At 41.7% G+C, this 15,966-nt stretch overlaps 1 protein-coding gene across 5 annotated transcripts in view; it reads right to left on the bottom strand.

Moving 5' to 3' along the window:
* ADGRG2 (adhesion G protein-coupled receptor G2) overlaps positions 1–15,966 on the bottom strand; it is a 139,071-nt gene that overhangs the window by 79,316 nt on the left and 43,789 nt on the right. For all 5 annotated transcript variants that reach the window (XM_059386122.1, XM_059386125.1, XM_059386124.1 and 2 more), the window contains exon 2: positions 9,445–9,491. The gene's annotated coding sequence lies outside the window, so the exon portion shown is untranslated. The remainder of the gene's footprint in view (positions 1–9,444; positions 9,492–15,966) is intronic.

Below are 15,966 nucleotides of genomic sequence, written 5' to 3'. Positions count from 1 at the left end.
ATGACAGAGAGAAATCACAAGTAGATGGAGAGGCAGGCAGAGAGAGAGAGAGAGGGAAGCAGGCCCCTGCTGAGCAGAGAGCCCGATGCGGGACTCGATCCCAGGACCCCGAGATCATGACCTGAGCCGAAGGCAGCGGCTTAACCCACTGAGCCACCCAGGTACCCCATTTCTACCTTTCTGAGCTGGAAATTTTCCTCACCTTCCAGGGTAACTTGGGTTAGCTCAATGCTCACCAGGTTATCAAGAAAGAGAACTTAAACAGCCATAAATGCAAATTCTTAGCAAATTTCCAAGGTGCTGAGGATGGTTGGTAAAATCACATCAATTACAAAGAAAACCATCTGCAAGCCTTTGAACAGTAAAGCCTAGCCCTTGATGCTACACAACCACTCACAGAAGATTTTCCCAAGGTTCATCATGGCTCTGGGCCCCCTTTTATGGTTGTGAACTCTGATATACCTGGCAGCCTCTGGGGTTGTATGGCACACAAGCAACACGACTGTAGTCCATGGCCTTGCTTGTAACCCTCCAAGAAGTTGTTCTAGATCTCTTCAATTTCTTTAAATATGCTATCACTTACCATATTTTTATTTTATTTTTTTTTTTAAAGATTTATTTATTTATTTATTTGACAGAGAGAGAGATCACGAGTAGGCAGAGAGGCAGGCAGAGAGAGAGGAGGAAGCAGGCTCCCTGCTGAGCAGAGAGCCCGATGTGGGGCTCGATCCCAGGACTCTGAGATCATGACCTGAGCCGAAGGCAGCGGCTTAACCCACTGAGCCACCCAGGCACCCCACTTACCATATTTTTAAAGACACATAGGTCATCAGTGCAAACTTGAATGGCAATACACAATAAATTTATCATTATCTAAATACAGAATAATTAAAGAATAATTTAAAAGGGGGAATAATAGCGTGGTATCACTTCAGGGCAGGTCTGGGTAAAGGTTATTATCTATTACCTCTGATTAACTGGCATAATTTGATTATACCAGAGCAGCTGGGATATATGCAATGACAGATATTTTTGACCAAAGTAATAAGGTGTGGTAATTGTTCCCTCAGTCTCATAGAAAACTCTATGATTTTGAGACATTTACATGGAGTCTAAGTGTTGGTTAACCAGACTTGCACAAGGGGAAATTTAAAAAGGAGGTACTGAAGAGGTTCTCAGGGCAAGTGAAACAATTGACTTAGATCATTCAACTGTCAAAGAAGTCAGAGAATCCCAAGGTTGCTTTTTTTCCCCCCCTGGAATCTCTGGCCATGTGTTTGACTATTCTAAAAAAGGAATCCAGAAACTGTTAGTAAAAGCATAATTAAATTTTTTGCATAATTAAATTTTACTTGAACTCTACTAAAAGACCCTGATAATGCAAACACCTCAGAAAAAAAAAAATTTCTTCAGTGTTCCAAGAATATGTTGGGTTCAGTTATTCAGACCAAACCTTCTGCTGAAGACAATCAAAAATTGCAAGTGAAATATTAAGAACATTTGCTTACATATATCAAAGAGATGACAAGATAGAAAAGAATCACCAGGTCAAAGGTAAAGTAAAGCAGGAACTCAGGGAGGTAATATAAACAAAGGAACCACTTATGCCTGAGGTAATGGGCCTAATGAAGTAAAGGTAAGCCCCAGATATAAATACAAAAGAAAAGTTGAGAGACATGGAGAAAAAAAAAATACAAGGTCTAACATACACTTAAAATTCAAAAAGGAGGGGTCACCTGGGAGGCTCAGTGGGTTAAAGCCTCTGCCTTCAGCTCAGGTCATGATCCCAGGGTCCTGGGATCGAACCCTACATTGGGCTCTCTGCTCAGCGGGGAGCCTGCTTCCCACTCTCTCTCTCTGCCTGCCTCTCTGCCTACTTGTAATATCTGTCTGTCAAATAAATAAATAAATAAATATTTAAAGAAAAAAAATTTCAAGAAGGAGGGATGCCCAGGTGGCTCAGTCGGTTAAGCATCTGCCTTCAGCTCAGGTCATGATTCCAGGGTCCTGGAATCGAGCCCCGCACTGGGCTCCCTGCTCAGCAAGGAGCCTGCTTCTCCCTCTGCCTGCTGCTCCTCCTGCTTCTGCTCTTCCTCTCTCTCTCTCCCTCTTTAACAAATAAATTTTTTTAAAAAATAATTTTTTTAATTCAAAAAGGAAGAAAGTGTCAGATTTGAAATGGAATGACTGAATGACCCCAAACTGGTGAAAACCATCTATACACAGATTTAAGAAACCTAAAGACTCTCTACAATAAATAAGAGGAAATCTACACCTAGACACAAAATAGTGAAACTGAAGAAAACCAAAGACAAAGAGAAAACCTTACAAGTAGCCAGAGAGAGCAAGACAGTTAACATTCAAAGAAGCACATGATAGACTAATAGCTATCTTCTCAGAATCAACAGTGGAAGCCAGAAGACATACAAAAACTGTGATATTGTTCACTAACTGCAAATCCTCCCTAAGAAAATCCTGAAAGATGTACTCAGGCAAAAGATGTAAGCTCTGAGATGCAAAAAGGAATGAAGAACAAAGAAAGTGATTCGCCTGTGACCAGTCCTATCCTTAACATTTGTGATATACAGGTTAAGAGTTTAAAAGGAGGCCCAGGGGTACCCAAAAATGTTTTAAATAAAAAAAATAAATAAATAAAAGGAGGTACAATTTGCCCTTATTCTTCCACTAAGACTCTATCTCAAAATACAAGACATTTTGTACACAAGCATGTGGACAGCCCAGCCTGTACATCCAAACCACCCTCTCTCCCTGCAAGCAGCTACCCCTTGGTCATCGTTTAGGTCTAAAGGTGAAGACACCTGCAGCATGACTTGCCTGTGGGGAAGAGGCCTGCTCAGGTCCTGGAAATAGGCACACAATGCCTGAGTAGGGAATTACAGGGTCCCAGGGCCCCATAGCAAGATCTAGGAGTAAGGGTTGGGGGCAGAGTGAGGCAGGTTCCAGGTGGGCATCATTTCTTTGTGTCACAAACTTTTTACCCCTAGAGAAGGGTATGACTAGAGAAAGGCCAGAGAGAGGACCTCTAAACCATGAGACACAGGCCAAAGGCCCCAACTGCCAGAGCTAAGGGTGGCACTCTATACTGGTAAATTCAAACTAATGTTTTTTTTTAATTATCTAATTTTATTTAAATTCAATTAATATATAGTATATCATTAGTGTCAGATATAGAGTTCAGTTACTCATCAGTTGCATAGAACACCCAGTGCTCATTACATCATGTGCCATCCTTAATGCCTATCACCCAGTTACCCCATCCCGAAGACTCTAGAAACCCTCAGTTTGTTTCCTATTAAGAGTCTCTCATGCTTTCTCTCCCTCTCTGATTTCATCTTGTTTTATTTTTTCCTCTCTTCCCCTTACGATCCTGTTTTGTTTCTTAAATTCCACGTGAGTGAGATCATATAATTGTCTTGCTTGGACTGAATTATTTTACTTAGCATAACAAATGAATGTTGATTACATAAAACATTAATAATAATATCTTGCAAGGATAAGTGAGATATAACAAAAATGACAACTATATTATTTACATATATATTATATAATATAGGAAATATATATATATATATATATATATATCTCAATTAGGAAACGAAATTAAGAAATTAAAGTCTTCCAAAGTCCTTATATTAGAGGAGTCTAATATGGATTATCTATAGACATTGAAAATTTGGGTAGACATTGTGATTTTTATAGCAGCTACTAAAAAATAGAAGTGGGATATGTAACTTCCTAATAAGTGGAGGGGGAGGGTGTTTAGAATATTCAGTCAATTTGAAAGGAGGCTCCAAAAGGGAGAAAAAGAAACAAAAATGATTAGGAAGAATAGAAGGTGGTAAATGTAAACACACATGAATAAATGATTCATTAAATATAAACGGACTAAATGATTCAATAAAAAGGCAACGATCATCAGACTGGAAAAAAAAAAGCAAAATCCAAATATGCTATTTATAAAGACACACCTAGAACATAATGATACAGTAAGTTTGAAAGCAAAAGGATGGGAAAGAGTAGCTGCACCAGCTTGCATTCCCACCAACAGTGTAGGAGGGTTCCCCTTTCTCCACATCCTCGCCAACATCTGTCATTTCCTGACTTGTTAAGTTTAGCCATTCTGACTGGTGTGAGGTGGTATCTCACTGTGGTTTTGATTTGTATTTTCCTGATGCCGAGTGATGTTGAGCACTTTTTCATGTGTCTATTGGCCATCTGGATGTCTTCTTTGCTGAAATGTCTGTTCATATCTTATGCCCATTTCTTGATTGGATTATTTGTTCTTTGGGTGTTGAGTTTGGTAAGTTCTTTAAAGATTTTGGATACTAGCCCTTTATCTGATATGTTATTTGCAAATATCTTCTCCCATTCTGTCAGTTGTCTTTTGGTTTTGTTGATTGTTTCCTTTGCTGTCCAAAAGCTTTTGATCTTAGTTCCTCAAAAAGTTGAAAATAGAGGTACCCTATGACACAGCAATCGCACGACTGGGTATTTACCCTGAAGATACAAATGTAGTGATCCAAAGGGGCATGTGCACCCAAATGTTTATAGAAGCAATCTCCAAAATAGCCAAACTATGGAAAGAACCTAGATGTCCATCAACAGATGAATGAATAAAGAAGATGGGGTGTATATGTGTGTGTGTGTGTGTGTGTGTGTGTGTGTGTATGTGTATATATACACACACACATATACATACAATGGAATACTATGCAGCCATCAAAAGAAATGATATCATGCCATTTGCAACAACATGAATAGGACTAGAGGGTATTACACTGTACGAAATAAGTCAATCCGAGAAAGACAATTATCATATGATCTACCTGATATGAGGAATTTGAGAGGCAGGATGGGGGGTTTGGGGAGTAGAGAGGGAAAAAATGAAACAAGATGGGATCAAGAGGGAGACAAACCTTAAGAGACTCTTAATCTCACAAAACAAACTGAGGGTTGCTGGGGGGAGGGGGCCATAGAGAAAGCGGCTGGGTGATGGACATTGGGGAGGGTATGTGCTATGGTGAGTGCTGTGAAATATGTAAGCCTGACGATTCACAGACCTGTACCCCTGGGGCAAATAATACATTAATGTTAATTAAAATAATTAATTTTTATATACTTTTTAAAAAGGATGGGAAAGATATGCAATGTCAATACTAATCAAAAGAAAATATGTTTATACTAATATCAGACAAATTATACTTATATTATATATATATTATTATACAAATAAAGCAAAAAGCATTACCTGTAAATATAATGGTTCATTCATAAAAGGTTAAGTTCAACAGGAAGATGACAAATTAATATCTCTATCATCAACTGGTAAAATTCAAATAAGAAAGTCACTAAGGATATAGAATATTTGAATGACACATTTAACCAACCTGACCTAGAGATCAGGCATAAACCCTCCATTCCACTTGGGAGTGCTTATTAAAACCAAATCATACAACAAGTCTCAAAAATCTTTTACAGAATTAGAGAAGGAAAAAGGAGCATGTTCTCTGACCACAAGATAATTTAACCACAATAAAAAGGTAAATTAGAAGAAGTCATAACATATATTAAAACATGTTTGACTTATCAATAATAAAGACTGTATTTCAAAGCATGTAGGATAGAACTAAAGATCTTTAGAGTGAAATTTATGTTTTAAATGCACACATTAGAGGAGTACCTGGCTGGCTCAGTCAGTAGAGCATATAACTCTTGATCTTGGAGTTGTGGGTTTGAGCCCCACACTGGGTGTAGAGATGAGTTAAAAATAAAATCTTTTAGGAGTGCCTGGGTAAGCAGTGGACTCTTGATTTTAGCTCCGGTCATTATCTCAGGGTCATACGATGGATGGAGCCCCATGTCGGGTTCCACACTCAGCAGGGAGTGTGCTAGAAATTCTCTCCCTCCGTCTCTGCCCCTACTTACCCAACCCACCCCTACTCACCCAACCCCACCCCTACTCACCCAACCTGCCCCTACTCACCCAACCCCACCCCTACTCATTCTCTCTCTCAAGATAAATAAAATCTTTACAAAAATAAAAAGGAAATAATAAAGACAAAAGCATAAAATAAGGATATAGAAAAAAAACAAAATAAAAGTTATTAACATAGTCAAGGGTGTTCTTTGGAGAGACAATTCTGGCAAAACTAAGAGGAAGGGAGGGGAAGGGGGAGGAAAAGAGAGAGAGTCCCAGCAATTAACCAATGGAAAGAATTTAAAAAGCAACATAAATGAAAATGCTATAAGCATACAAGATAAAAGGATCTTAGGGATAACTTTATTCAATAATTTTGAAAATCTAGATAGAAATGGGCAAATCCCTATGCAAAACATAAAACTTAACCAAAAAGGAATCAAGAAGAAATCCTGAACAGGAATGGATGCATAATCATTAAAAGTCTCAAAAATTTTCCCAAAGACACAGGAAAGTCCAGTCCCAGATGTTTTCACTGGTGATTCCATCAAATATTTAAAAAACAGGCATTCCAATCTCACAAAAACTCCAAGAATAGAGAAAGAGAGCACAACCTAACTCATTTTTACCAGCTAGGATAACCAGGGTGCCAAAACCTGACAAGTAAAATCCTCACATTTTACCCATTTTATAAATCAAATGAAACTACAGAAGTCTCTGGAATGCCCACAGAAATGTCTAGCAGCAATTTCAAATCTTGTAAACGGGGGTAATGTGAATAAATATAGGACAAAAGGAACCATTCCGAACCTCAGCAACAAAATTTTTTGAAGATGAAGTCACCAAGAACTAAAGCCAGCAGTGCTGTAGTAAGAGAATGACGTCTCATACGCCCCAAAAGTCCATGTCCTAACGACAAGACAAACTGGGTTAAGTGGTAAGTGCTGCATATGAACTCCAAAATGGCAGCTTTGTGTATCATTTGTCATAGCACAAGGTCAGGTCAACAGGGAACCATCCAGCATGACGGTAATATGAAGCTTTCATGTCTCTGGAAGCAAATGGAAGGACTTGATTTGTTTGGTCTTTGCAGGGCAAAATGATTTTCTTAATAAGCATTAAGTGCTTTCTAATGCAGGGGTGGGGAAAGCTTTATTCAATAAAACAAGAGAATCAATATCAGATGTGCAAGATTAGAAATAAATCATGCACTCAAAGTAAACAAATACTCACAAAACTCTGTGGAAGGGCTGATATTTTCCAACTCCATCACTCATGTCCAAACTCCTCTCCTGTCCTACCTGCAATCAACCAGCCTCTTAATTCCCCAGTGTGTGAATACTCAAGGCCAAGCGAAAGCCCGCTTCGTCTCTCCCCTCATTCTTCAGGCTCCTTTCCCAGTGCATGGTCAATATGCTGGATAAGAACATGCCTGGTAGAGCCATCTGCCTGCCTTCAAACCTAGGCTCTACCACTTACAGTGTAACTTTCATCTGTTCCTTACGCTCTCTGGATCATCTAAACATTGGAGGTCACGAGAGAATCTACCTCATAGGGTTCTGCAGAAATGAAAGAAAGTACTATAATGAAGATCTTAGTATAGTCAGCAAGTGTTAGGTGTTCTTACAAGCAGAATTATAAGAAAAGATTACAGTATACTCTGGTGCTAAATGTAAACAGATTTGAGAATTATTTCCCACATTTATTCACCTAGTTGATGAAACTGTGTTGAGGTTGTGTTACATGCAAGGTACTATACTTGGAACTTAGGATACAATGAACAAGACAGGTATCTTTCCTGCCCTCGAGAACTTACAGCCACTATGTCCTTAGATTCACTGGTCATTGGTGTAGCCAAATAAATAGTGACTTTTTCTAGCTTTTTAACTTCATGGTCCACGAGACTCAACTCGGCCTAAAAACAAAACCAAGGCACAGGAACACAGTATCCTCGCCTCTATGGACTTGGTCTCCGCCTCACCCCTAGCCAGCAGCATGCAACTCCACCCACAGCAAGCACTCAAAAAAGATTTTTTTTAATTGATTTGGTCTGGAATCTTTTGCTGCAGGATAATTCCATCAATATGTAGAGGAGAAAAATAGGAAACTCCTTAAAAGCATCCTCGAGGTGGTGATCTACCCTGGGGGATGGGGACAGGGATGAGGCAGAAGTACATCGTTTGTGAAATTAGAAGATCATATTTGATGAAAAGTGAGGTATAAAGAAAAGCAAACTGCCCACCAATATTCTGTGCCCTTCCTTGCTTTTGTCATTGCATCATGTCAACTCTATTTTTTTTTTTAAGATTTTATTTATTTGACAGAGAGAGGGAGAGATCACAAGTAGGCAGAGAGGCAGGCAGAGAGAGAGGAGGAAGCACGCTCCCCGCTGAGCAGAGAGCCCCATGCAGAGGCTTTAACCCACTGAGCCACCCAGGTGCCTGCACCATGTCAACTCTTGCTTCAAGTCCCAGCTTGACCATTTACTAGCTGCGTGACACTGCTCTGATATTTTAACCTTATCTATAATAATAATAACGTGTCCACATCTAACTTAATAACTATGTTGTCATTTATCATTTAAATTATGATAGGATCCTTATAATTTGTATTAATTGCAATAACTACTTGCATTGGTTACAAGATTTCTATTGTTTATACCAGTTAAGTCCAGAAATAGCCAATATTTATGAGTCTCAAAGGAAAGAGGAAGGATAAGTTAGCAGTGGTTTAAAAATTTCTGTGTAGAAGAAGAGTTGGGAGCAGAAATATGGTTAGGAGCAGCCTTTGGAAGCTGCACAGGCACAGCATTTTAGGTAAAAAAGAGACCATTCAGGGGCGCCTGGGTGGCTCAGTCAATTAATTAAGCGTCTGCCTTTGGCTCAGGTCATGATTCCAGAGTCCTGGGATCGAGCCCTGTCAGGCTCTCTGCTCAGCAGGAAGCCTGCTTTTCCCTCTTCCCTTGTCTGCCACTCCCCCTGCTTGTGCTCGCTCTCTCTCTCCCAAATGAATAAATAAAATCTTTTAAAAAAAGAACCCAAATGTGATTTTAAAAAAAGAGAGAGAGAGAGAGGGGGGGGGGGGGAGAGAAAGAGAGTTAAATAGTCCATTTCAAAGCATGAGAAAAGCTGTTGGGAGACAGGGAAGCCAGTCGAGGGAGAAAGAAGGAAAGAGGAAGAGTGATACCAAATCCCAAAGAGCTCTCTGGAAACGATCACTTTCCTTCCCCAGATTTTACTGCACTTCAAAATGTGTAACCATTTCTCAAAGTTCTTAAACAATTGGATTAGCAAGAAGAAATGGGTCCATGATAGTATCGCCAAGGAAAAGAAAATGTCTAAAGAAGAAAGAAGGCTCCAATAGTTTGTGAGGAGCTCAACACAAAATGAAACAAAACATACAATGGTTAAGGGGATAGGGATTTGAAAGAAAGAGATGGGGGGGAGCGACAACCAAACATGTTGTTACATTATCATGTTAAAAAAAAAAAAAAAAGCCTCACTCACCTGCAGCAGGAAATTCAAAAGAGAAGATGGAGAGACTCTGTACAAATCTGAAAATGAGAAAAAGAAAATTAGATTAATGGAAAGTGTCCCTTCTTGGTACCATAATGCTTCAAGCTACTATCAGCCTGTTGACTGTGGCCCGCAGACCCCCCTGCTAGGTACGAGGACTTGAACGTGGAAGCAGAGATAAGAACAGAAATGGAGGAAGCAAACCCTGCTCCTCAGGAACTCATTTTAACCGGAAGACCAGTCTGAAGCCGGTGTCAGGGCTGACGGTGTTGGTGTTTTAGGAGCGTGTACCACTGCTCAGTCTCAGAGCGCGCTCACAGCATGGCAGCGACACTGGACAGTGCTATGATCGGATCTGGGGACGAGGGAGACCATTTGAGAGACCATGCTTTGTTAGACACTTCTACATGGTTTTGGGACTTACCTTCCCTAGAACCTAAACGCCTTGATAGCAACAATCGGGTCATTTATGTCTCTTATGCCCCTAAAATCAGAGGCAGAATTCTTTCTCCACAGAGGGGACAAATAAATAACTCTAATGAGTGTTAAGTTTGGCTCAGAGTTGCAAGGGGATGGTGGGGGTACCGGCATGACAAGAGTGAGGGTCAAGGCGGGTGCATACCGGTGAAAGGGAAGACCCTGCCCACCGGAGGAGGAGCACATTGCTGACAACCCGACTTGGATCTTTCAGAATATTCCACTGTGCTTTACTTCGAAACCGAAACACTGGCATAGCTATTGACTCGAAGAGGACAGTCCCACATCACACAATGGTATCCCCTAATGTGAAATACAGACGTAACGATTTTCAAATCAAGACTTGCGAAAGAAAACAGTCCATAGTTGATTTTGGAACCAAATGACCTACTTTTGGCTTCAGTCAATAGACAGAAGGTCAGTTCTCAAGGAGGAATCTAAGATATGAATTCAAAGAAGAAATAAGTCATGATGAGTTTCTACTGATCATGATAGGTCCTTTTTTTTTTTTTAAGATTATTTATTTCAGAGAGAGCATGAGACAGAACATGAGGAGGGAGGCAGAGGGAGAGGCAGGAGCTGACTCCCTCCTGAGCAGGGAGCTGGGATATAGGGCCTGATCCCAGGACCCTGGGACCATGACCTGAGAAGAAGGCAGACGCTCAACCCACTGAGCCACTTAAACACCCTCATAAGTTCTTTACAAAAAAAAAAAAAAAAAAAAGTTCTTGGGACATCTGAGTGGCCCAGTTGGAGTATGTGACTCTTGATTTTGGGGTTGTAAGCTTAATCCCCACACTGGGTGTAGAAAGTACTTAAACATAAAATCTTTTTAAAAGTTCTTAATAAAGCCTGATATGTCAGAAAAACTTCATTAACCAATGTTTAAAGAAGACAAAAATGAAGGCCAACCAAGTTGTCCTGTCCTAGGATGAACAAATCACAAACACATGGCCCAAAGCTCAATGTGGAACGAATGTAGGATTAACAACTGAAAAACATCCAAATTATCAAAGATACAAATTGATTGTGACTTGAGTATGGAAATAATTTCAGTTCATATTTGTGCAAACAAAGATTTTCTACCTAGGGATTTTTGATGAAATTTCACACCTCAAACACATTACTTTTTCAAAACCTGACAGCCACAATGAAGCACACTTCATGGTTCCTGGTCACCAAGTTTATTAATAAACAACACGAGGCTCTCTTTGCTCCTTTGGAGTACTTTCAGGTAGAAAAAGAAGTCAAACCACAATGAAATTTGTTTTGCCCACTGGATAAAGAAATGTTAAAGGCTACTAATATCCAAAGCTGTAGAGCATGTAGGGAAATGAACACTCACATACACTGTTGGTGGAAACATCAGCTTTGGGGTACCCGGGAGGGTCAGTTGGTTAAGCATCTGCCTTCAGCTCAGGTCATGATTCCGGGGTTCTGGGATCAAGACCCACATCAGGCTCCCTGCTCAGTGGGGAGTCTGTTTCTCCCTCTCTCTGCCGCTCCCTCTGCTCATGCTCTCACACTTGCTCTGTCAAATAAATAAATAAAATCTTTAAAAAGAAGAAGAAAGAAAAGAACAGAACAGAACAGAAACCTCAACCTTGAGAGAATAGTTTGGGTTTTGAAATGTTAGGTGTGCATACCTTTTGATCCAGAAATTATTCCAGAAGTTGTGTCCCCACAGAAATACACACCAAAAAAGCTATAATTGCAGCTTTGTATGACCGGGGAAAAAAGCCCAAGTCTCCATCGATAGATGAATAGTTAAATAAATGATGATGGTCCATCCGTATTATGGACCATTATGCAATGCTTAAGAAAATGAAGTTGATCTACATGTACTGACATAGAGATTGTGAATACATGTAAGCCAAAAGAAAAAAATCAAGTTTCTTATTAATACGTATAGTAAGATCTGTTAAGAAACAAGCAAAGCTGTACATATGCATGCCAGTGTATACAATGACAAGTAAGAATGCACACAAAAAAGCCTGGAAGGAAATCCACCAGTGTCCACAAAAAGCGAGAGCCGGGGTGGTTGGAGGTTGGGGGTGGGGGGTTGGATATTAAGCCCAAGAGAACACAAGACACATATCTGTGTATTTACTTGTGCAATTAAATATATTTGCTCTAGCAAAGAAAAGCAGAAGTCAGAAAGAGGGCCAAGCCATCCAGGTTCTCCAAAAAGAGCCCAAGTTGAGGTCAGAAGGAAACCAACTAGGAGGTAAAGCCATCCCTGGCTCAGCGGGAGGCCATCTCCCCTGGCCCTGCCCTAATCCAATTAGAAAGGCCCCAACTAAAGCACAAAGCCTTCTGGTCACAGAGCCAAGAAACCAGCTTCCCAGCTGGGGAGCAAGAACTCACTTGAGCAAGTTGTGGAAAGGAATGTCAAAAGCAATGATGTGCAATGCCTGATGGACAGAGAGGCCTACACTTAATGAGAGAGCTCCAGCCCCTGGGGTCCCTCCTGGGCACGGTCACCACACACGCACCATCCTTTATCTCCCACAGAAATTAAACAGGAATCAGGACCCAAAGAGCACAGGCCTCCAGGAACAAAACATTAGTGACTCCAATGTTTGGGCTTCTTACATCATTGAAAGGAAAGGGCAAGTCGCAAAAGGAACTGTATCGACTTATGTAAGACATGGCACAGAACAGAGAAATTGCTCAGAGGAGAATAGCAAATTCACCAATTGCTAGGATTAACTGAAACCTCCCCCAGTTGCAGACTGCCCCAAACCATGACATCAGGGAGGCTGGAAAGGCATCCAATTTCCTCTATTTATCAAGCTGGCTAAAAGCCAGGGTAATACCAGAGGGGGGGCGGGGCAAGGAGACTGTACAAGTGGTTTGGGTGGGAAGTAAATGGTCTCTGTGTGCAGTTCAAGCCTTGCTCCCCAAGAACCAGGACTCTTGTGCTTGGACACTCCTCAGAGGCCCCGGTGCTGGCCACAGGGCCCAAGCATCCTGGGAATAATCAGCAGAACAGGCCAAGTACACAGGTAATGGCCAGCCAGCCCCAGGCAGTTATACTCCTGCCCTCTGGGTTTATACAATGCTGGTCCAAAAATTAATTTTTAAAAAAAGACCAAAAAATCAAAAAAATAAAACAAAAAGCAAATGCTGATGACATACAGCATCCTGAAAGACTCAGCACTATATCTGAAGCCTAATGATTAACGAGTGGCCCAGACTGAGGGGCAGAGTGGCCGACAGTTCCTGGTGTTCACACTACCATGGAAGAAACAACCAGAGAACAAAGAGGCTTTGATAATTTGGGAACAAGGGCAGAAAGAAACAAAGAGAACCTTCTCCATGCTAGTAGGAAAAGCAAATTGCGTGGATAGAGATGATGGTGAAGGTTAGGCTTGTGGGCATATACAGGAGAAAGTCAAGGATATACAAGTTCTTGACTGTAGAGTAGTACACATTGCCCTCAAGGAACAAACAGGAGTGATTCTAGAACTTTCTGGTGGCCCCATTGCTAGTCAGACCCAACCTAATAAGATCTTTAGCTACATAGACTGATGTGTTCCATTCTGGATGCCACCATTTGGCTTTGGGAAACTCTAAAGATACTTCATTCAGTGAACATTTACTGAACGCCTCCTAAATGCCCATAACAGGGCCAATCCGTATGGCTGTGCAGCCTGCGCTGTGGCCAAGAGAGTCAACAGAGCCTGAATCCAGAATGTCGAGTTTTCTGGAAGTGCCATATGAACAGCTGTGGGCTCTGTCACAGACACTGCAGGAGCTCTGAGGAAGGGCAGTAAACCAGTGCAGGGAAATGGATCCAGGAGCATTTCCTCAAGGAGGTAGCAGTCACGCTGTATCCCAAAGGATACACAATGCCCTTTATGTGATGAAATGGCAAAGAGCATTCCAGAGAAAAAATAGCTTAAACCAAGACACAGAGCCAATAACCGGCATGGAGTGGGCAGGACTTGGAACCCACTGGATGTGGGTGAAGCATGAAGAGCGAAGCGGAGAGGATGGCCAGGAAGGACCAGGAGAGATGGAGAGAAAAGCAATGGAACGTATTAAAAATATAATCTGGCCAGGCTGCAGAAAAGTCATACTGCACATCCACGTGGAGGTTGTGGTGGATTATAAAAACAGCTGCTAAGTACACCGGGCCCTCACAGAAAGAAAATGGCAGTGAGGTGTTCTCCAGCTCTATCATGGGCAGAGAGGATGTCGAAAAGGTGGCTTAAACCATAGCCCTAGACGTAAGATAAGCAGGAGGAAGAATGTCCTCGTATTGATCACTGTTCTATTGTAGAAATGACTATGAGAGCACTTTTGGAATTGCTTTCTGAAACATCTAAAAAGATGACCTCATAGTCCCTGCGGTGAGGCCTCATGCTGAGACAGAACAAACCAGGCTTGGAAAAGTACCTGGTGGGCCTCCTGCAACCGTTAGCACTGGGCCACTTTTCTCTGCAGTGCTAGAGCTTTCTTTTCTCTCCTCCCCTCTCCCCAAATGTTCTCTTCTGCTCATCCCTTCTACCAGCGTAACTCGTTTTATTGCACTTCTCTTTATTGTGCTTCAGAGATACAATGGGGTTTGGTGGGAATTTTTTGTGGTTTTTTTGGCTTTGTTGTGGTGGGTTTTGTTTTTTGGTTTTGTTGTTGTTGTTTTAGATTATTTATTTATTTATTTGACAGGCAGAGATCACAAGTAGGCAGAGAGGCAGGCAGAGAGAGAGGGGGAAGCAGGCTCCCTGCTGAGCAAAGAGCCCAATGTGGGGCTCAATCCCAGGACCCTGAGATCATGACCTGAGCCGAAGGCAGTGGCTTAACCCACTGAGCCACCCAGGCACCCTTGTTTTTTGTTTTTCAACACATGGAAGGGTTGTGGCAACCCTGCAGCAAGCAGGTCTCTCGGCATCATTTTCCCAACTGCGTCTGCTCACTTTGTGTCTTTATGTCCCATTTTGGTAATTTCCATAATATTTCAAACTTGTTCACTATTATTGTATTTTTTATAGTGATCAGGGATTAAAAGTTGCTGAAGGCTCACATGATGGTTAGCATTTTTTGCAATAAAGTATTGTGGAATTAGGTATACACATTGTTTCTTAAGACATAACGCCAATGTATACTTAATAGAATACACTAGAGTAGAAATATAATGTCCATATGTGCTGGGAAACCAAAAACTTCATTTGACTTGCTTTGTTGTGGGGGTCTGGAACCAAACCCACAGTGTCTCTGATGTATACCCATACATACATCTCTCTCTCCTTCATCCTACGGTTTTCCCTCTTTTCCTTCTCTCCCCTTACCTAGCTTGACACTTGCCCAACTATCCCAGGGCCTAGAATGTGGATGGTTACCTCTGTCCAGAGCTGGAGAAACAGTACTGAAGACCACATGATGAAAGACCCATCTTGGAATGACTCCCCGATAACCAGACCCAACCTGCTGAGGGACAAGCCCACAGACCTCCACCAGACATGGTGGAGTAAAGGTGTTTCAAAAGGGAACTTGGTAAGAAGCAAGATGGCAGAGGAGTAGCAGATTGAAATGACATCAGGTCCCAGGAGGTCAGCTAGTTATCAAACCATTCTGAACACCTACAAACTCAACAGGAGATAGAAGAGAAGAAGAGCAATAACTCTAAGAACAAAAAATCGACCACTTTCCAGAAGGTAGGATATGCAAAGAAGGGAATCCAAAGCCACAGGAAGATAGACTGTGGGGGGAGGGGCCAGATCCTGGCAAGCAGTAGAGCAGCAGAGCACAAAATCCGAATTTTTAGAAGTCAGCTCCGCTGAGGGACATCACTGCAGAGGCTCAGCAGGAGTGGAGCCCTTGCGGGGACAGTGTGGTCTCAGGACCCACAGGGTCACAGAAGGATCAGGGGTTTGTGAGTGTGGCAGAGCTGCCAGGTATCAGAGTGGGGAAGCCAGCTACAGAGATGGACCCGAGAAGTGAGCTCTCAGCTTGGGGTTACCTTAAACCGTGATCTAAGGCACAGCCAGGACACTGCTCTTTAAGCAGGGACCCCACAAGTGGTAGATCTGG

Source organism: Mustela nigripes, chromosome X (assembly GCF_022355385.1).
Source record: "Mustela nigripes isolate SB6536 chromosome X, MUSNIG.SB6536, whole genome shotgun sequence".
Classification (NCBI taxonomy): domain Eukaryota; kingdom Metazoa; phylum Chordata; class Mammalia; order Carnivora; family Mustelidae; genus Mustela; species Mustela nigripes.
Note: the sequence above shows the minus strand (reverse complement) of the source record. Positions and strands in the feature narration are given on the sequence as shown.